The 23,645-nt window shown below is 36.8% G+C and overlaps 1 long non-coding RNA gene across 1 annotated transcript in view; it reads left to right on the forward strand.

Moving 5' to 3' along the window:
* Nucleotides 1-10,234: 10,234 nt before the first annotated feature.
* The window catches only part of LOC103876849, a 49,295-nt gene continuing 35,884 nt past the window's right edge, over nucleotides 10,235-23,645 (forward strand). Inside the window, exon 1 of the long non-coding RNA XR_004178217.1 lies at nucleotides 10,235-13,165. This is a non-coding gene — a long non-coding RNA (uncharacterized LOC103876849). The remainder of the gene's footprint in view (nucleotides 13,166-23,645) is intronic.

Genomic DNA, 23,645 nt, shown 5'->3' on the forward strand with positions numbered 1-23,645 from the left:
AAGATTATTTTTCTGACTCTAGAAGAATGAACCAAAATAGGATTTGAGTTGGAGTGTCTTCCCTTTAGGTTGTTGACTTTCTATTTCTTTTTTGTATCATGGACATAATTTTAACAAATATATATGTATAGACAGACAGATGATTAGATATATATAGATATAGATATGGTTTGGCTGTGTCCCCACCCAAATCTCATCTTGAATTGTAGCTCCCATAATTCCCATGTGTTGTGGGAGAGACCCAGTGGGGGATAATTGAATCATAAGGGCAGTTTCCCCCATACTATTCTCATGATAGTGAAAAAGTCTCACGAGATCTGATGGTTATATAAGGGGAAACTCCTTTCACTTGGTCTTCATTCTCTCTTGCCTGCTGCCATGTAAGACGTGCCTTTTGACTTCCACCATGATTGTGAGGCCTCCCCAGCCACGTGGAACTGTGAGTCCATTAAGCTTCTTTTTCTTTATAAATCACCCAGTCTCAGATATATCTTATCAGCAATGTGAAAATGGACTACTACATATATATATACACACACACACACACACACACACACATATATATTCTCTTTGTTGGCACGTTCTTGAGATTTCAACTCATTATGGGATACTTTTCCTAATTCTCTCTTAATCATACCATCTTTTAATATACATTTATGATTATATATTTCTCTTTCCATCTTAAAAATATTTTGTGAATTTGACATTTTCAGTTATAGTGGGCAGTTTCAATAGTTTTATAGCTGCTAATCACTGATTGCATATTTAGAATTTTTTTTAATCTCTAGTTTCTCAGAAGTCATACCCAGGGGGAAGTTCCAGATTTTCTGGGACCTGAAGCATACAATTGGAGAGAGGGGGTCTTTTTCTTTTTTCTTTTTTTATTTTTTTTTAAGAAAACCACATAAAACACCTCACTTTTTTGAATTTTACAGGACTGTGAATGCAGCCCATGTAAAAGAGGGTTTTCTGAAGCTTGACATTTATGAGGGTCAGGGTGAGTATACTTCTGACTATGTCCTTACAGAGTCTAGCCAAACAGCTGTAACTGAATTTTGGCTGGTCGTTTTGAAAGTGGTATCAAACAGTCTAGCATATATTATCTGTTCAATATGGAGTTCTGAGCTGATTCAAAAGCCACTCCTAACATATAGACATGGCAAAAATAATGGAATGCAAGAATTTAGAATGCATCATCAAAATAGAAATGGACAAAGAAATTGTCTCACAGCTCATATGAGGAGGGAAATCAAGTCAAGAGTCTGTATCAGATGTCATTAAGACTGCCTCACTTGAAAAGCAATCAGGGAAAGAAACCACCACAATGGAAAGTGAGTACATGAACCATGTAAGAATACTTGAAACCTTGTCCTTGAGACAACAGAATGATCTGAATTAAAAGTAAAATGTCTAACTGATTACAAGGGTGAATAGACTCTAAAAGACAGAAACAGCATGTTATGGATTAAAAAGTAGGAATAATTTTGAAAACAAATATTCTACAAATAAGACAATAAATAATATGTAGGGGAACATTCAATAGAGAGCTTTAAGAAAGAGACTAATAAACCATAAAAAGAACAATTGTGCCTGAAGATAGATCTAAACCTTTCTATAGTATAAACAGAATTAAAGAGAAGGAAAGAGTGAAAAATGAGGATTAAAGTAAACGACTATATGATGCTAAGTGGCAGCCTATGTCTAGTAGGAGTTTCAGAAGAGATGAATAAATATCGAAAAAGCAAAATTTAAAGGCACAAGAACAGCAATAAGAGCAGATATATTTCCTTTATTGTAAAATCTTAATACTCACCATTAGGTATGTCATCTGCTGTAGGATTTTGGTAAATAATTTTAAGAACTTTTTTCTATTACCAACTTCCAAAGTTTACTTTTTTATTTTTAATGATTGTGAGCAGAATTTATTTGAAGATTTTTCTGTCTCTTTAAAGATGATCATATGCATTCTTCACTCTCTTAATGAATAATGTGGATAACTTTTTCATTCGTAATATATAAATTATTATACAATGTTGAAGTCAATTTACAAATACAATTTAATGTATCTAAGGATTTGGTGCTATGCTTACAAGTGAAATAATCTATCTGTTTTGAACTGTCCTTCTCTAGTTTTGTCATTTTAATTATATAAATCTAAAATAAGTTGGATAACTTTCCCACCATTTCTATTCTCTGGAAAAATTTGTGAAAGTCAAAGGTAAACTAGGGAAGTTTGCTAAAACTTGCTTATAGTAGTATCTATACATGGTGTCATTGAAGACCAGAAAAAGGGAAAAACTTATACTACCTATTTAGTTTAATGCCTATTAATCAATTTAGGGTACCTATTTTTTTCTTGAGATAATTTGATCATATACTTATTTATTTATTTTTAGAAAATTTTAATCACATATACACTTTATAATTTATTGACATTAAAACAGTCTTTTGTATATGGTTAAAACTTCAAAATTAGTCACTATATATTTTGTATCTTCTCTTTAATGTCTACTATTATATATATGTATTTGTATATACATACATGTGTGTGCATATAGAGAGAGAGAGAAAGGGAGAAAGATCTGTCTTTGAGCAGTGTTGCTTGAATTTGATCGATTTCATTCATTTCTAAATATAATTAATATTTCATTTTTTCACAATATTTGACTTCAAATAGAAGGATATTATGACCTCAAAATTAGTTTTCAACATGTTCTAGAAAATCATCATCTGGTTCCTTTATTGGCATAACACAGTTGGAAATACACTAGCGTGATAATATCACTTGTGAATCTCTATTTACTTCTCCCAAGCCCCCCATGATGTTTGCACTTACTGCTCTGGGAAGCCCTCCCTGATAACCCCTCAGCAGGATCCAGAATTTCCATCCACTATGCCGTCATTACTTCCTGTTCTTATTCCATTAAAATAGAAGACATGTTCAATTGTTTTGCTTTATCTGAATGCAGGTCTCTTTTCTGCATTGTAAGTTTCCTGGAAACAAATGCAGTAACTTTTGTTTATGACTTAGAAATCCAAACAATTATCTAGTATTGTGTAGGCACTCAGTAAATCAGTTTGGATTTTTAACACTACTTTTGTTAGTTAGTCTTAACAAGAATCACAAGAATAATTAGTAGTTAGAATATGTTTTGACAGATTAGAAAAGGTTGACTCATTCCTCTAAGAAGATAGCGCACTTACTTATTTGATAAGTCTGGCCTAATGATTGATTTATAGTTTATCTCATTCTAGAAATAATTTCAGTAGCTATGTCACACCTGTGTGTGTCTATCTACTTCCACAGCCTTTAGAAGAGATACCTCAAATACTATTATAAATTTTCTTCTAGGGTGGTGATGGCGTTCCTGCTTTTACCTGTGAATTCATAAACCATACTATATTTTCTGAAGTCTAAAATCGAGCTTCACTATTTATTGTTTAGACCTGTCATCTCTAAGAATCCATCAAAATAAGTCTCTGGCTTACTGTCTCTCATTAAGTTGTGTTCTCCTGCTTATATAATTTTTATAACTTTGATTCATCTCCAGTATATTGGTACAATTTCCCCGCTGGTAAGTTTTGATTTAACTAACAAAAAGATCTACAATTGGAAGAGTCTTGCCTTTTAGGCGTTTGTTCAAAACCATGGAAATTTGCAATTCCCCCTATGGACTTGCCACAAATTAAAGTAACAAGACTAATTTCAGTCATTTCAACAAGAGAATATTTAAGATGTTTAATTTAAATCAATTGTTTCAATGAGAATACATTTTATTATTCTGGAAAAAAAATGGATTTTATCATGTGATGGCCTAAGGAGAATTTCAGTCCATATTCCTCTTGTTGGTTTTGCTGCAGAATTGACAAGCTGACAGTCTCCAAAGTGAATCTAAGGAGTGGACCCAAGACATTGGTGTTCTGTGATATGGTGGCATCTTACCTGTCATATCTGACAGACAACTCCTAAAGTGTTTGTGTCTGGGGCAGTTGTACAGATTTCAGAGGCTAATACTCAACATGTTCTCCAAGGCCAACTACTCATCAGTTTATTCATACAAGTATTAATAATACAATTACTTCTCCAGGTTCTAACAATTAATAAAGAAGAAAAAGCAACTTGACTGAATTTGAACAAAGAAAATATGAGATTTGTGGCTATTGCTTATAAAAGTGGTTGCCTTCACAAATAGGCTTAGAGCAGAGGATTAAGAATAACAGAAAATGAACTTGATTGTATATACTTTTCCTGTGTGATCTCATCAGTTTGTATATAGATAACCAGAGCTGAGTCCCTTTTCATATGCTGCTCCCTCCATTCAGTACGGCAGCTGTTAAACAGTGTGTGTATGTATGCACATGTGTAGGCTGCCATATGTGAGCATGTGTGCAGTTTCATGTATTCGGTGTCTGAAGAAGACTTTGCTGACCACTGTATTACCCTTCTCCTTTTGCTCAAGCCAGGAAACCAGTTTCAGGAACCAGTAATGGTTATCGCTTGAGTAAGATACACCCTTCAGGTCACTCCGTATCTGTAATGCTTGATTCCTTCATGCCTGTAGAAAATATTTCATGAAAACTGCTGGAAAAAACCTCTTTTCTCTAATCAAACTTGAGACAAGCTGCTCTGAGATCCCTTTTTGAGGAGGGCCTACTTCGAGCTCTGTCCTTGGACTCTTTAGTTCAGTTTTAGCAAGACTGTTGCTGGGTCACTTTAGTGTAAAACCCCTACCCTGGCTATCTAATAAAATTCCTCATTCCCCACCTTCAATATCTCTTAACATTGGCCTTGCTTCAGCAAGATTCATTTTGAGTAGGTCTGGCAAGTATTCCCCTAGCTTTGATGTTTCCTGCTAGTAATTTTCCATTCACTGACCCTCACCCTCCCCAACCTTTCTCCTTGGCTATACACTTCTACTTTTCATCTTTATATGCAAAGTTAAGCCCAGTCGCTCCTCACAACTAAAAAACTCCATTGTAGTAGCCCCCCTTGAATAGTCTTCCTTACCATCTTTAATGAATGTCACAAATATATGTGTGTATATATATGTATATTTTTTAATTTTTATTTTTCCATAAGTTATTGGGGTACAGGTGGTATTTGGTTATATGAGTAAGTTCTTTAGTGGTCATTTGTGAGATTTTGGTGCACCCATCACCCGAGTGGTATACACCGCACCATATTTGTAGTCTTCTATCCTTTGTCTTCCTCCTATTCTTCCCCCAAGTCCCCAAAGTGCATTGCATCATTCTTATGCCTTTGCATCCTCATAGCTTAGCTCCCACATATCAATGAGAACCTATGATATTTGGTTTTCCATTCCTGAGTTACTTGACTTAGAATAATAGTCTCCTGTCTCGTCCAGGTCATTGCAAATACTGTTAATTCATTCCTTTTTATGACCTGATAGTATTCCATCATATATATATGTCATAGTTTCTTTATCCACTCATTGATTGATGGGCATTTGGGTTGGATCCATGATTTTGCAACTGTGGATTGTGCTGCTATAAACGTGTGTGCAAATATCTTTTTCGAATAATGACATTTTTTCCTTTGGTTAGATACCCAGTAGTGGGATTGCTGGATCAAATTGTAGTTCTACTTTCAGTTCTTTAAGAACTCCACACTGTTTTCCATAGCAGCTGTACTAGTTTACGTTCCCACCAGCAGTGTAGAAGTGTTCCCTGTTCACCACATCCATGCCAACATCTACTATTTTTCTGATTTTTTGATTATGGCCATACTTGCAGGAGTGAAGTGGTATCGCACTGTGGTTTTGATTTGCATTTCCCTGATCATTAGTGATGTTGAGCATTTTTTCATGTTTTTTGACCATTTGTATATCTACTTTTGAGAATTGCCTATACATGTCCTTAGCCCACTTTTTGTTGGGATTTTTTTTTCTTGCTGATTTGTTTGAGTTTGTTGTAGATTCTGGATATTAGTCCTTTGTCAGGTGTATAGATTGTGAAGATTTTCTCCCACTCTGAGGGTTGTCTGTTTACTCTGCTGACTGTTCCTTTTGCCATGCAGAAGCTCTTAAGTTAATTAGGCCCCAGCTATTTATCTTTGTTTTTATTGCATTTGCTTTTGGGTTCTTAGTCATGAAGTCTTTGCCTAAGCTAATGTCTAGAAGGATTTTTCCAATGTTATCTTTTAAATTTTTTGTAGTTTCAGGTATTAGGTTTAAGTCCTAAGTCCATCTTGAGCTGATTTGTGTACAAAGTGAGAGATGAGGATCCGATTTCATTCTCCTACAAGTGGCTAGCCAATTATCCCAGCACCATTTGTTGAAAGTGGTGTCCTTTCCCCACTTTATGTTTTTGTTTGCTTTGCCGAAGATCATTTGGCTATAAGTATTTGGGTTTATTTCTGGGTTCTCCATTCTGTTTCATTGGTCTATGTGCCTATTTTGGTACCAGTATCATGCTGTTTTGGTGACTATGGCCTTGTAGTATAGTTTGAAATCAGGTACTGTGATACCTCCAGATTTGTTCTTTTTGCTTAGGCTTGCTTTGACTATGTGGATTCTTTTTTAGTTCAATATGAATTTCAGGATTTTTTTTTCTAATTCTGTGACGAATGATGGTGTTATTTTGATGGAGATTGCATTGAATTTGTAGACTGCTTTTGGCAGTATGGTCATTTTCACAATATTGATTCTACCCATCCACGAGAATGAGATGTGTTTGCATTTGTTCGTGTCATCTATGATTTCTTTCAGCAGTGTTGTGTAGTTTTCCTTATAGAGGTCTTTTGACTACTTGGTTAGGTATATTCCTTTTTTTTTTTTTTAAGCTACTGTAAAAGGGGTGGAGTTCTTCATTTGATTCTCTGCTTTGTTGCTGTTGATGTATAAAAGAGCTACCAATTTGTGTACATTAATCTTGTACATGGAAACTTTGCTGAATTCTTTTGTCATTTCTAGGAGCTTTCTGGAGGAGCCCTTAAGGTTTTCAAGGTAAAAAATCATATCATCAGCAAATAGTGACAGTTTGACGTCCTCTTTACTGATTTGGATGCCCTTCATTTCTTTCTCTTGTCTGATTGCTCTGGTTAGGACTTCCAGTGCTATGTTGAAGAGGAGTGGTGAGAGTAGGCATCCTTGTCTTGTTCCAGTTCTCAAAGGGGATGCTTTCAACTTTTCCCCATTCACTATTATGTTGGCTATGAGTATGTCATAGGTAGCTTTTAATTACATTAAGATATGTCTCTTGTATTTCGATTTTGCTGAGAGTTATAATCATAAAGATATGCTGGGATTTGTCAAATGCTTTTTCTGCATCTACTAAAATGATCATGTGATTTTTGTTTTTAGTTTTGTTTATGTGGTATATCACATTTATTGACTTGCATATGTTAAACCATCCCTGCATTCCTGGTATGAAACCCACTTGATCATGGTGGATTATTTTTTTGATATGTTGTTGGATTCTGTTAGCTAGTATTTTGTTAAGGATTTTAGCACCTATGTTCATCAAGGATATCAGTCTGTAGTTTTCTTTTTTGATTATGTCCTTTCCTGGTTTTGGTATTAGGGTGATGCTGGCCTCATAGAATGAATTCCTTTTTTCCCTATCTTGTGGAATAGCATCAAAAGGATTGGTACCAATTTTTCTTTGAATGTATGGTAGAATTGTGCTGTCATTCAGTCTAGTCCTGGCCTTTTTTTGTTGGTAATTTTTTAATTACTGTTTCAATCTTGCTGCTTGTTAATGGTCTGTTCAGGTTATCTAGTTCTTCCTGATATAAGCTAGGACGGTTGTATTTTTCCAATAATTTGTCCATCTCTTCTAGGTTTTCCAGTTTATGTATGTAAAGGTGTTCATATTAGCCTTGAATGATCTTTTGTATTTCAGTCATTTCAGTTGTAATATCTCCATTTTGTTTCTTAGTGAGGTTATTTGGATTTTTCTCTCTTCTTTTCTTGGTTAATCTTGCCAGTGGTCTATCAATTTTATTTATCTTTTCGAAGAACTAACTTTTTGTTTCATTTATCTTTTGCATTTGCTTTTGTTTCAATTTCATTTAGTTCTCCTCTAATCTTGGTTACTTCCTTTCTTCTGCTAGGTTTGGGTTGCTTTGTTCTTGTTTCTCTAGTTCCTTGAGGTGTAATCTTAGAATGTCAGTTTGCGATCTTTTAGTCTTTTCAATGTAGGCATTTAGGGCTATGAACTTTCCTGTGAGCACCGCCTTTGCTGTATCCCAGAGGTTTTGATAGGTTGTGTCATGATTGTCATTCAGTTTTAAGAATGTTTTAATTTCCATCTTGATTTTGTTTTTGACCCAATGTTCATTTAGGAGCAGATTATTTAATTTCCATATTTTACATGGTTTTGAAGGTTCCCTTTGCAGTTGCTTTCCAGTTTTATACTACTGCAGTCTGAGAGAGTGCTTGATATAATTTCAATTATCTTAAATTTATTGTGGCTCGTTTTATGGCCTGTCATATGGTTTATCTTGGAGAAAGTTCCATGTGCTGTTGAATAGATTGTGCATTCTGCAGTTGTTGCATAAAATGTTCTATATATATCTGTTAAGTCCATTTGTTCCAAGGTATAGTTTAAATCCATTGTTTCTTTTTTGACTTTCTGTCTTGATGACCTGTCTAGGGCTGTGAGTGAAGTGTTGAAGTCCCCCACTATTAGTGTGTTGCTGTCTATGCCATTTCTTAAGTCTATTAGTAATTGTTTCATAAATTTGGGAGCTCCAGTGTTAGGTGAATATATGTTTAGGATTGTGATATTTTCCTGTTGGAAAAGGCCTTTTACCATTATATAATGTCCCTGTTTGTCTCTTTTAACTTCTGTTGCTTTAAAGCTTGTTTTGACTGATATAGGAATAGCTACCTCTGCTCCCATTTGGTGTCCATTTGCATGAAATGCCCTTTTCCACTCCTTGACTTTAGGTTTATGTGAGTCCTTATGTGCTACATGTGTCTCCTGCAGGCAGCAGATATTTGGTTGGTAAGTTCTTATCCATTGTGCTGTTCTGTATCTTTTAAGTAGACCATTTAGGCTATTTACATTCAATGTTAGTAATGAAGTATGAGGTAGCTTTGAATTTGTTGTTCTCTTTGTTGCCTGTGTACTTTGCTTTTTTGTTTTTTGTTTTTGCTTTTTAACTTGTATTTTTGTCTTACAGGTCCTGTGTAATTTATGCCTTAAAGAGGCTCTATTTTGATGTGTTTCCAGGATTTGTTTCAAGATTTAGAGCTCTTTTTAGCAGTTCTTGCAGTGGTGGCTTGGTAATGGCAAATATTCTTAGCATTTGTTTGTCTGAAAAATACTGTATCTTTCCTTCATATATGATGCTTAGGTTGACTAGATACAAAATTCTTGGCTGATAATTGTTTTGTTTGAGGAGACTGAATATAGGGCCCCAATCCCTTCTAGCTTGTAGGGTTTCTGCTGAGAAATCTACTATTAATCTGAAAGGTTTTCCTTTATAGGTTGCCTGCTGCTTCTGTCTCATAGCTCTTAAGATTCTTTCCTGATGACAATGTCCCTATTGTCCCTAACCTGTTGACAATGTCCCAATTCATCTTTTTGTGGTGAATTTCCCATGTGTTCTTGTGCTTCTTGTATTTGGATGTCTAGGTCTCTAGCAAGGCTGGGAAAGTTTTCCTTGATTGTTCCCCCCAAATATATTTTCCAAGCTTTTAGAATTCTCTTCTTCCTCAGGAACACTGATTATTCTTCGTTTTTGTTGTATAACAGAATCCCAGATTTCTTTGAGGCTTTGTTCATACTTTCTTGTTCTTTTTTACTTTGTCTTAGTTGGATTGGGTTAATTCAAAGACCTTGTCTTCAAACTCTGAAATTCTTTTTTCTACTTGTTCAGTTCTATTGCTGAGACTTTGAAGAGCATTTTGCATTTCTGAAAGTGTGTGTGACATTTCCTGAATTTTTAAGTTTTTCTAAGCTATCTATTTCCTTGAGTGTTTCGCCCTTCAGTTCTTGTAACATATTTTGCATTTCCTTGCATTGGGTTTTGCCTTTCTCTGGTCCCTCCCTGATTAGTTTAATAACTAAACTCCTGAATTCTTTTTCGGGTAAATCAGGGATTTCTTCTTGGTTTGGATCCATTGCTGGTGAACTAGTGTGATTTTTTGGGGGTGTTGAAGGGCCTTGTTTTTACCAGGGTTGGTTTTCTGGTTTCTTCTCATTTGGGTAGGCTCTGTCAGAGGGAAGGTCTAGGGCTGAAGGCTGTTGTTCAGGTTTTTTGTCCAATAGGGTGTTCCCTTGATGTAGTATTCTCCCTCTTTTCCTATGGATATGGCTTCCTGTGAGCCAAACTGCAGTGATTGTTGTCTGTCTTCTGGGTCTACCTACCCAGCAAGACTACCTGGCTCCACTATGGTACTGGGAGTTGTCTGCACAGAGTCCTGTGATTTGAACAGTCTACGGGTCTCTTAGCCGTGGATACTAGCACCTATTTTGGTGAAGGTGGCACGGGGGAGGGTCGGGTACAATGGACTCTGTGAGGGTTCATAGCTTTGTTGGTTTAATGCTCTATTTTTGTGCTGGTTGGCCTCATGCCAGGAGGTGGCGCTTTCCAGAGAGCATCAGCCATGATAGTAATGGGAGGAATAGGTGGTGGGCAAGGCACTAAAACTCCCAAGATTATATGCATTTTGTCTTCTGCTACCAGGGTGGTTAGGGAAGGTCCATCAGGTGGGGGTGGGGCTTGGCGTGTCTGAGCTCAGACTCTCTTTGGGCGGGTCTTGGTGCGGCGGCTGTCAGGGGTGAGGATGAGATTCCCAGATCACTGGAGTTTGTATCTAGGATTATGGCTGCCTCTGCTGAGTCATGCAGGTTGTCAGTGAAGTAAGGGAAAGCTGGCAGTCACAGGCCTCACCCAGCTTGCATGCAAACTGAAGGGCCAGTCTCACTCCCATTATGCTCCCCGCCCCCAACGGCCCCCAGACTGTTTCCAGGTGGAGAGCGATATGGACTTGAAAGCCTTTCCCAGGCTCTCTACCACCCAGCTATGAAAGAAAAGGGCTTGGTTCTTCCCTTATCTGTGGAGTCGGCACACTGGATTTGCACTCTCTCCCAAGTTCCATCCACGAGGCTTCTTACCCCATTAAATTGTTACAAAGTTCTGCTAGAGATTTCCTTCTTTCTTACAGTTTTAGCGCCTGCTCTTCTCCCATTGGATACCTGTGGTGCCAGGCAGGAATGGCCTGCGAGGGGACCCAGCGAGCTCCCAGGGCCTTTCTGCTGCTTCCTCTATCCCTGTATTTTGCTGGGCTCTCCAATTGACTCAACTTCAGGTAAAGTCAGAAACTTTGCCTGCAAACAGAGTTTCAGCTTCTCCAGTGGGTGTGTGTGTTTTGGAGACAAGGGTCTCCCTTTTCCACTTCTGCAGTTGGGGCACTCATAGTTTTAACGGGGTCTCCAAGGTCCTGCAGGAGCAATCCGCTTCCTTCAGATGGTCTGGGGGTCCTCTTGGGATTGCTGGTTTGTTCTTGCAGTCTATCTGGAGCTAAAATTCAGAGTGTGAGCCCCCATTCACTGCTCTGTCAGGAGATGCAATCTAATCCTACCTACCTCCCATCCGCCATGATCTCCACTTCCATATATATATATTTTAATACTGCCATACAACACTATTTTTTCCACACAGCTGCCAGTGGGTCTCAGGTGCCCCTGGAAGGCATGCATTTGGAATTTCCTAGTGCTGCCTTTTATGTACCTAGAGCATTCCATAGTCTAGGGCTGACCACTTTCTCTTAGAACTTGTAAGAGAAGCCAACAGAATTCAGCAGTCCTTTCTCAACTGTACAGCAAGACAAAAAATAGATACCATCTTTTCACATATTTCTATGGTAACTCCTGGAATACAGAGTGTTACTTGGGAAAATGGGGACAAAGAGGAAAAGGAGGACAAAGGAAATAATGAAAGGAATTATGGAGGACAGTTGAATAAAATCAGATGACATTGTAACCAAACTAAACTGGGTTCATTTGCTCAAACAACAGAAAGACAAAGACTGGAATTTTGCAGTGCAGAAGGTTTATTGTGTGGCAGCTGAAAAGGAGACTAGGAAATGCTCAAATCCATCTACCCAAGCTGGGGGATGTGTTGGGTTTATGAGGCTAGGGTCATGAGGTATGCTCTGACTGGATCTTGCAATGAGGTGAAGCCAGAATGCATAATCTGACTGGATCCTGATCTTGCCTTGTGCTGTTTCTTAATTCGGTCCCTACTTCTCAGTTCATCTGCACATTGTTCATCTGGGCATGCTTAGCTTATGTGATCTTCAACTTGGAGGTCCCTGGCAACTGAAAAACAACTTTCAACTTTGCTACATGACGGTTAAGCCAGATTGGTATGCTGCAGTTATAACATAGACAAGTTCTTTCAAAGTAGCTGTAATTGAAGTCCAAAATTGTGAGAATTCAATGTGAAAATAAAATCTATCTGAATTAGGGTATTTCTGTATTTTTAAATTAAATTTGTTGTTTTAAAGAGATTGATAAAATGATATATATTTGTCATATAAAACATGACATGCTGAAACACATATAGCTTGTAGAATGACCAAACAAAGCCAATACATCACAGTTGTCATTTCTGTGGTGAGAACACTTACTAATATCTTAGCATTTTTCAGGAATATAATATATTGCTAACTGTAGTCACTCTGTTGTAGAATAGATCTTTTGAATTTATTCCTTTTGGCTAACTAGAATGTTGTATCTTTTGACCAACATCTCTCTTACCCTCTCCATCACCACTGCCCTAGACCCTGTTAACCAACATTCTACTATCTACCTCCATGAGATCTTTTTTAGATTCCACAGGCAAGTGAAATTATGTGGTACTTGTCTTTCTGTACCTGTTTTATTTCACTTAACATAATCTTTTAAACAAATGTGAAGAGAGAATTATACCTGAAGAAGGCAATCACTTTTGGAAGCTCTCTCTCCAAGTACAGCAAATAAGTTTGCCTAACCTGACAGTTCAGATAAGATTAAAGACATGTTGCTTGAATTACTACTACAGTTATTATTCCTTTGTTCCTCACAGGTTTCTGGGATTGGATTCAGGAACTCATCCTTCGAACTATTTCAACAAACTTTTTCATGTAATTAATCTGCAGAAGGTAGAAAGGAGAAAACTGTTGGGTGCTAAAATGACAACTGCTTCAAGGTACAATGACGAATACTTTTATTTCTGCAACTTTTCTTAGAGCTTGGAAACTGGACTAGGCAGGAAGATTCCTTTTTGTAAGATTAGTCTCCAGTTTTCATCAAGCAGTCCAGTGGGGTATTTTAGGCTCAGTCCCCTCTCCACAGTCCCCAAAGGTCTTCTGTTAACTTTAAATCAGCAAAGAGAGAGATCTCTGCCAAGCATCAACTGCAAGAGCATGTGGGTCAAAGTTACTAGCAGACATTCAAAGCCCATTCCCTTTACTTCAACACCACTTTATAAATTATCTTGGAGACGTTGTCAAGGTTGGTATCAGAGGTGAGTGGTCATGACTTCACGATTTCTCATTCTTTCTGAATGCATAGTGGTTGGGAGCAGTGACTCATGCCTGTAATCCCAGCACTTTGGGAGGCCTAGGTGGGCAGATTGTTTGACCACAGGAGTTTGAGACCAGCCTGGGCAACATGGCAAGACCCCAATCTCTCTCTCTCTCTCTCTCTATATATATATATATATGTATATATATGTGTATATATATATATATATATATATATATATATGTGCGTACACACACACAAATTGGCTGGGTGTGGTGGTGCATGCCTGTAGTCCCAGCTTCTCTACTTGGGAGGCTGAGGCAGAAGGATCACCTGAGGCCAGGAAGGCCAACAAGGCTGCAGTGAGCCCTGATGGTGCCACGGCACTTGAGCTTGGGCAACAGAGTGAGAGTGAGACCCTGTCAAAAGAAAAGAAAAGAAAAGAAAAGAAAAGAGAAAAGAAAGAAGGAAGGAAAGAAAGAAAGAAAAGGAAGGAAGGAAGGAAGGAAAGAAAGAAAGAGAGAGAGAGAGAGAGAGAAAGAAAGAAAGAAAGAAAGAAAGAAAAAGAAAGAAAGAAAGAAAGAAAGAAAGAAAGAAAGAAAGAAAGAGAGAGAGAGAGAGAGAGGGAGGGAGGGAGGGAGGGAGGGAGAAGGAAGGAAGAGAAGAAATGAAAGAAAGAAAGAAAGAGAAAGAGAGAAAGAGAAAAAGAGAGAAAGAAAAGAAAGAAAGAAAGAAAAAGAGAAAGAGAGAGAAAGAAAGAAAGAAAAAATGTATAGTGAGATTTTACAGTAAAACTCTTTCTTAGAGGCTAAAAAACTCTGGGGAGCCCACATGTGGGTACATTTCTAGAGATAATATTTTAGATCTCTATAGACATTATTTTAATACATATTTCTCTTTTTTGTTTGACTGTATATCATATGGCTTTTCTTCTTGGAAGTTATCAAACTTCTCCCTAACTCAGGTCCTTGCATATGCTGACCTCTGTTTGACATACTCCCACTCTGACTTACTCATTCTTCAGGTATCATTTTCATTCCTGTCACTACCCCTTAACCCAACCCAGACAAGATTATAAATCTTACTGTGCACTGAATCATTTCGAAATGCCACTTTAAAAATGAGTAAATATTTACGTAATTATGTGTTGAATATACATCCTCTTTACAAGCATATATGTCTATGATACAAGCCTATGCTTGTCTTTTCTAATTCTGGTACATCATTTGATGTCAGAACCATGGTAGGCAATCAATAATGCGGAGATGAAATGTTTTTATCTTAGAGATACTCTCACAGAAGTTTCTAGTTTAGAGAGGCTTCACTGAAGTTTATGGCCTCAACTTCCTTGGGTCTTTATTACTCTCAGCGGATGCAGTGATGGTGGGTAGGTACAATCCAATGTTATCTACAAGTTCTAGACTAGGGTCAACAAACTTTTTCGAAAATAGGCCAGATAATAAATATATTAGGCTTTTTGGGCCATGCACTCTCTGCTGCAACTACTCAGCTCCACATTTGTAGTGCAAAAGCAGTTATAGATGAAACACAAAATAAGTAAGTGTCGCTGTGTTTCAAAAAAGCCATTTTCAAAAACAGCCAGTGGGACAGCTTTGGTCCTTGAGCCATAGTTTGCAAAATTTTGTTCTAAACAGTAATTCCTTCACTGGATATTTTAAAAACAGAGAGAGAATACAGACAGCTATACATGTTCTGGTCTATTTCTGTTCTCTAGTATAGCAGCACCTTACAACTACATTACTAACAGAGTACAGGAGATTGTATGGAAGGCCTATAGTGATGACTCTTTCATCAGCTTTGTTCATAATAAATTAACTGTATGTGTTTCAGAGAATCATATGACTCCAAAATGATTTACCACATGCTGCTACAAACCAGCCTTCTTAAGTTGTTATTAAATCTTGATTGTTTCGGTCACGTAATTTTCATATTAAATCCTGTGTTATTCGTTGTTTTTCTATAAAAATCAGCATATTTCAAGTGTTAGGTAGTGTGTATAGAAGGGACAGGTAATAATTTTGACAGGTATGGGATTAAATAGAATCCATCCAAAACTATTTACTTTCCTTATACATTATAGCAGAAGTGGCTAAATTAGAGGGTTGCTCCTGTCTCCATCATGCATTTCTGTCTTCTACTCCATCCCTTGTATACATTGGGCCTATTTTCAGCCAAATGCTTACATCACTTACACAGCTGATATTTCAGACTAATATGAATGCTGGCCATTTGCACTCGCAACATGTCCACAACACATGCATTATCCAGGGGAATTAATCGTTAGCAATGAATTCAACATTCAGCCTTTAATGTTTTTATTCTGCCAGTAAGGCCAGAGAATAAATGTGTTCTTTCAAGCAGGCAATTATTAATCTCTGGCTTTCACAAATAGCAAACAGCCACTGAATCCAGCTGATAGCATATATTCATTTAAAGACTAATAAGGAGAATTACCCATATTAGTTAAAATGTATTCTTCATTATGTTTAAATCTTTCCAGAGCTATGGCAGGAGTTGGATTGGAGTATACAGAAGGGATTAACCTATTCTAATTGTTACCTAAAGTAGAGGCATCGAGCACTGATATGGTTTGGCTGTGTCCGCAACCAAATCTCATCTTGAATCATAGTTCCCATAATCCCCACGTGTCAAGGGCAGGACCAGGTGGAGGTAACTGAATCATGGGAACAGTTTCCCTCATGCCGTTCTTGTGATAGTGAGTGAGTTCTCACAACATATGATGGTTTTATAAGCGTCTGTCATTTCCGCTGCTGTTACTCATTCTCTCTCCTGACGCCCTCTGGAGAGGTGCCTTTGCCATGATTGTAAGTTTCCTGAGGCTTCCTAGCCATGTGGCACTGAGTCAATTAAACGTTTTTTCTTTATAAATCACCCAGTCTTGGATATTTCTTCATAGCAGTGTGAGAACGGACTAATACAAACCTATTTCCAAAATACATTCTGACGGTCATTTAAGTTTCATTTCAGAAAGACTGTAATCTTGCAATGGACATTATCTAACTTTTTGCTAAGAAAATACATTTTCAAACTCTTCATCCTTTGGTGTGACCAGGTTCAGAGATGTCCCTTCATATATCTTGTGTTTATGTTGCAATTTTGAGTATAATGGGATCAACTACATGAATTAAAGACAGAAATAGAAAGCAGGTTTCAAAAAACATAATTTAAGAACATATAATGGAGGAATAATTGTAGGAACTTATTCTTTATATTCCAGTTTTGTTAGCCGAGTAAAACGATTTCCTTACTCTGTCACTTTGTAATCATACCAAGAATGTTGTCAGTATTTCTCAAATTATTGTGCAGATTTAGAAGAATCCACTTTATAGTGCAATTTTGAGTCTCTTAAAAGAAAAACAAGGATCTTAAACCAAAGGCACTCTATCCCAAACTTTGTAAGTAACTACTAAATATCTCCAAAGCCTTCTTAGGAATCCTAACAATTTTCATGCTTTTTTTTTTTTTTTCTTTTTTTTTTTTTTTGAGACGTAGTCTCGCTTTGTCGCCCAGGCTGGAGTGCAGTGGCACCATCTCAGCTCACTACAAGCTCTGCCTCCCGGGTTAATGCCATTCTCCTGCCTCAGCCTCCTGAGTAGCTGGGACTACAGGTGAATGCTGCCATACCCGGCATACACACACACACACACACACACACACACACACACACACACATACACATACATATATATTTTATATATACATATATATTTTAAGTAGAGATGGGATTTCACCGTGTTAGCCAGGATGGTCTCCATCTCTTGACCTTGTGATCTGCCCGCCTTGGCCTCCCAAAGTGATGGGATTACAAGCGTGAGCCACCACGCCCGACCAATTTTCAGGCTTTTTACTGGTAGATGCTTTATAATGTTTCTCTGGTTGGTTTGCAAAAATGATCATAGCTTCATGGTTGTGGTGTCTGATTTTCCTCATGTTGAGTATAGCATCTTCCTTGAGTTCTAACCTTCTGTTCATATTATTATGGGAAAGTTATTGAAGAGTTGATGCTTCAGGGACAATTTTGAAATTGGCTTTACCCTTGTCATGTCTGTAAAGTGGAAGCTACAATTGAAATGCACCTGCAGTTTGCCACCAGGAGGCATATTTGTTCATTTCTAAAATGGAAATAGTTAAAAATGCATTCACAAGTAGTAATATTTTAGTGGACTTCAATTATTTATGAAATTCTATACCTATCAGATACAGGGACTGCAAAATGCTACAAAAATTCATCTAATGTATAATATGGAGTGTAACATTGGAAAAGCAGAGGGGCTATGAAGTGAGAGTCTCTGTTGAGTTTGTCTTTCACAGACTCAAACAAAATACCTTTGATGTGACTTTACTGGCCCCTATTTTAGTCCCCTGAGCCTCAACTTTCTGTATTTCAGTGGGCTTTGATCACTATTTTACATAAATTCCACTAATACTTACTGGAGCTTTCTTACATTTGTTTGCTTAAATGTAGGCAAAAGGAAAATGCAATATTCCAGAATAAAATCATGAACTAAATTAAGAAACAAAGTAAAAAAACTGTGCTTTAAAATGTTCTATTATTATTCAGTTTCAACTTTGTTTTTATTGTCTGTATTTCCACTTGTGGATTGTGAGAGAAAAACACATGAAGAAAGTTGAGTATGTCAGATAGTAAATCGTCCTTGGATACTGTGTGGTTTGGATTCTTCCACACATTACCAGTGTCTTTGCTCTTTAAGAAGTCCCAGTTCTCCTCTGTTCATCCAAACTAAGCTTCTCGAAATTTCCCTCAAGCACTTCATTTTATCTCATGACTCCTTGAGCGTATGACTGCTTTATGACAATAGTGCATTTTTCTGCTTTTCTCCTTTTCCTGTTTATCCTTAAAGATTTGGCTTTTGTGTTACTTCTTGTTAGCAGTGGTCCCTGCCTGCCCTCACTGAGCTCAGGGAGTTAGGGGACTATTCTTTGTACACATTGTGTCCTGTGCTATCCTTTTCACAGCACCTGCATTTGTTGGACTTAAGAACTTGATTTTTTTTTCTCTCAACATTTTCTACACTTGCCTGTTACTTCTTTGAGAAGAGAAACTTCATTCTTGCTTCCCAATAGCCAATAAGTAAACACATACTAAACATTTATTGTATGAATGGCTTATGGGGTTTACTACAAGTCTGTTTTGTTTCAGAGAAAGAATTGCCCACTTGTGAGTGGGTCAAACATTGGAAATTTTCTTGCATGGTTTCAATTTAACATTTCCTTTTCCTAATGTCCTGTGGAATTTTCTGGACCTTGATGATAACTTTTAGGTTATGTGGTGATTTTTAATGTACTTTGAACCAAACTAAAAATCCATTGTCTTCTTTGGGATATACCAGATCGAATTAGTTTTAGAGAGTTCATTACATTCCCCATGGCTTTGGAGGTCAAAACATCTCCTGAAGTTCACTTTACTACAAATAAGTACTTATTTAGGTTTTATTTAGGGATGGGTTTATAATGTATAAAGAGATAATGTGTATTGTAATTATAATCATGGAAGGAAGAAAGTTTATAGAGTTAATGAGGAAAAGATTGTATACTATTGAAACTAAGTTGATGTTAATATGAAGTAGATTGTTTTAAATTAAGTTGCAAATATAATCCCCAGGGCAATCACTATGAAATAATCCAAAAATAGGAAGTAAAGAAAACAACAAGGAAATAAAAATGATATACTAGACTATGTCTATTTAAAACAAAAGAAAGAAGTAATGGAAGAAAACAGAAAAAAAGAAATAAAATATACAAGTACCAGTTTGGCATAAATAAATCCTACCTAACTAGTAATGAGACTTAAAATGAATGAACTAAACATTTCAATTGAAAGTCAGACATTGGAAGATTAGTTTAAAACACATATGATCCAACTAGATGTTGTATAAATGAAACAAAATTTACTTTCAAAGACACAAATAAGTTGAAATAAAAGGATTTAAAAAGATGCACCATTCATAAAAGGCCCCAAAGAGAGTTGGAACGGTTATACTAATAAGATGTGTTTTGTTTTTGTTTTCAATGAAATGATAAATGAAAATGAAAACAAACTATACAAAAATTTATAGAATGCATCTGAAGCAGTGCTCAAAGGGAGATTTTAAAGGCCTATTTTTTAAAAGAAGAAAGAAGGCAAATCAATAATGCAGCCTTCAATCTTATAAATTTTTAAAAATAAAATCATACTAAACCAGGAGCATGTATTAAGTCATAATACATACCAATACATATTAATACACAGGAAACAAGCATTAGGGTTCTTCAGAAAGACAGAAACAATAGGGTATATACAGAGAGATGGATAGATATTTGAGAGAAGATTAATTAGGGAAACTGGCTTACACCAGTTCTGGAGGCTAAGAAGTCCCACAGTGGTCTGCCTGCAAGCTGGAGACCCTGGGCGATCTAATATACCTAACAGAGTACTAAGAATGGTGTTTGGAGACTGAGTATGTCAACAAATGATGTTACAATTTAACCTACAAAAAATGGAGCCTGAGAATAGACAGAAATATTGTCAAATGGATTTTTGAGCAGACAAAGAATGAATTCCTTTCATTAACATTGTATCGTTTGACTCCTGGAAAATTTTTAAAAATATATTTATGAATATTTTTTAAATAGTGGTCTTAGAACATGATTGAGGGTCTTTTTTCCCTCCAGTTCCCACACAGAGTGCTTTGCTTATCACTGACTAGCAGACTCTTCATTTATAAATTGTTGAGAATCTACTTTCTAGAAGATAAACTGATCATTTGTTGTTGTCAAACGATAAGCCTCAAAATATATGAAAGAAAAAGGAAAAGGAGAAAAAGACAAAAAGAACGTAATATTTTTCCAGTTGTTCATATAAAACCGTGGAATCATCACTGACCCCTTTCTGCCTCTCACACTCCCAGTCCAATCACTCAGATCATCTTGCTCATTTTGTCTTCAAGTTATATACAAAATTTAACCACTTCTTCTCATCTGTACTGCCACCACTGCAGGTCAAGCTACCTTCATCTCTTACCTGGATTAGTAAAAAGCTTATAAGCTGACATATCAGCTTCGCTACTTATCTCCGCTCCAAGTATTCTCAAAACAACAGCCAGAGTAATCTTAACAGGTTAGTCAGATCTTGTCACTCTTCTGCTCAATACACTTCAGGCATGTCTTCTCCATCAGAATAAAAATTACCACTGAGGAAGACCTACAGGGTCATATATGATATTTCTGACATTCATTTTTCACTAATTGTACCTTCACTCACTGTGCATGAGCTAGTGCTTCCTCATTGTTCTAGGGATGAGCCATTTGCATCTGCCTTAGTTTTTACGCATTTGCGTTTTCTTATCTTTAGAATGCTTGTCCTCAAGAGACTACCTTGCTCACTCATTCACTTTACTGGAATGTCACCTTTTCATGAAATTGTGCTGATTCTTTGGGCCATCCTATCTATTATTTTACATATGATCCTTCCTGTCCCTCTTCCTTGCATTTTTTCTTCCCTTCCCACTGTCATTATCTAATGTACTATACATTTTAATTATTTGTAATTGATCTCAATTTCTCCCACTAGAATGAATGTCCCATAGGACAGGGATTTTTGCCTATGTGTCTAGAGCAGTGCTTGGCACATAAGAAGGTTCTATGAATGTTAGTCCTTCTGGGAGACAGATGCAGAATTGAACTCTTTACACATATTTTTTCACTTATATTCCTAATAGCTGTATTATGCAGATATTTGTATCCCTCCCTTTTTAAGGTGAAGATACTGAAAGTGATAGAGGGTAAAATATGTGAATCTAGGTCTTTCTGACTTCAAAGCTATTATTCTTTATTATATCTCAGTTACTTTTACTCAGAAAATAAGTGTTATGTGACAGGTCCTTAGGTCTTTATTTTCCTTTTATCTGGGACTCTATTCAATCTTCCTTTCACTCTCTGACTTTTCATGTTAACACTGCAAAGACGACCCATTGTGAAGCCTGGCTTAGCCACGCTGTCACAAGTTTCTTTAAAATCTCACTAGTTGGAGTGGAGCTGTCAGCCTTTTGTGAACAAGGCAAGCCTCTCACTGAAAGAAAAGGCCAGTGACATGGTGTACCTTGTAAAAGCTATCATAGTGGAAAAGAACATGTAGCAATGTTCACATCATGAAGAGAAATGTCACCAGATGCATATAATTTTGAAATTCTTACCTGTATTTTTATACACACTACTTGGGTTAACAGTTCTGAGACAATAAAAGAAAGACACAATCATTGTGTTCAGTTCAGTTGCTTGAAATGTTAAAAAAAAAAAAAAAAAAAAAAGGCTCTATAAAAGTGAGTATCAGGTTAGTAGTCTCTGAAATATTGCCTATTGATCTAATCAAAAGAGAACATTCAAAATGAATGTAGTCCAGGTTTATGTAATATTTAGAACAAGTCAAATGCTTAGTACTTTTGTGGCAAAAGTTTTATGATTCTTGAATACTAATGGCAGAAAAGTCAAGGACTGCAATGATAAAGTTAAAATAAAAAGTGAAACCAAGTGGAATTGCCAGAATTTGAGTCATTAGGAATGAAGGAAAATCAGAGCAGAAAGGACTAAACAGTGTAATGATTTAATAGGAATCTTTGCTTCCTATGTCAGCCCAAGATTTATGTGAATAAGAGTTTTTGAGAACTCATAATGGAAAGGAGAAAAAGGTGGAAAAGGATTTTAAGCCTTAGCTCGTTGACTTTAGATTTGAGATTTGTTAAACTTCTCACAGTGAGTAATAAAAAATTCCTTAAAAAGAATATCTGTTGGCCGGGCGCGGTGGCTCACGCCTATAATCCCAGCACTGTGGGAGGCCGAGGCGGGTGGATCACGAGGTCAGGAGATCAAGACCATCCTGGCTAACACGGTGAAACCCCGTCTCTGTGAAAAATAGTAAAACAAAATTAGCCGGGCGAGGTGGCGGGCGCCTGTAGTCCCTGCTACTTGGGAGGCTGAGGCAGGAGAATGGTGTGAACCCGGGAGGCGGAGTTTGCAGTGAGCTGAGATCACGCTGCTGCACTCCAGCCTGAGTGACAGAGCGAGACTCCGTCTCAAAAAAAAAAGAAAAAACAAATCTGTTGAAGAAAGTTATCAAAACATATGTGTGTGCATATGAGTGTGTTTCGTTATATGTGCATGTATATATATGTATGTGTGAGCATACACACATATATTCCCAAAAAGCTTATTTTCATGATTTCTCTGTATGTCAGAAGGTGCTAGGATAATTACTGGCTGCTTTTACAGATAAAAGCAGAAAAGCCCTCACTCTTCGTTACTTGCACTCTAGCAAGTTCATTTCTCACTCAATGTAATAGACCCAAGTAGGTGCTCACCGTCAGCCAGCTGTCCTGCAGGAAGAGATTAAAGGATCTAGTTACCCAGGGATCATCTCCATTCCTTCCAACTGAAAGGGAAACAAACAAGGAGGAGCATGCCTGGGGAGGTTTTCGGGGGGCCAGGACCGGAAATGCACATTTCTCTTTTCCTCACATTCCAGTAAGTAGATCTCCATTATGTGGCTACACGTAATATAGCCATGTGCCCAGGAAGAAGACAAGTATGATTTTGAGAACAGATAGCAATTTGTCCCATTAGAATGGAACATGCTCATTGAACTTTTACTATGGGCAAGGCAGTGATCCAGAAAGTAGAACAAGCACATTTGAGAATTATGATTTTCTCTTTTTTTTTTTGAGAAACCAAATATAGAATAATAATTGTATAGTTTTTGATAACAAGTTGTTCCATGTGGATTATAAAAACATAATAGTACCTATTTGGGCTCATGTCATATGTTTTATTAATGTGTACTTATTGGTTTATATCAAATTACAGAATTTTAAGAGTTTCAGAATAATTTGAATTTAGAAAGCTATTACTGTAGATTATGTGGGGCATTAATGGAGCCTTGTAATTGAAATGCTGAAAATGTAAATTAATTGGCTTGTAAATGAGACAAGTATAGCAAGTAAATGAGGTCCTGAGGGTATGTTTTTATTCAGCTACTGAGTTGCAGGAGAAAGTCAAAATATTTACAGAGGTTAATGGAATAATTATGTAAGATTTATCAATACTATTAAAATTGCATTTAAAATATAGAT

This window comes from Papio anubis, chromosome 14, assembly GCF_008728515.1.
Source record: "Papio anubis isolate 15944 chromosome 14, Panubis1.0, whole genome shotgun sequence".
Classification (NCBI taxonomy): Eukaryota; Metazoa; Chordata; class Mammalia; order Primates; family Cercopithecidae; genus Papio; species Papio anubis.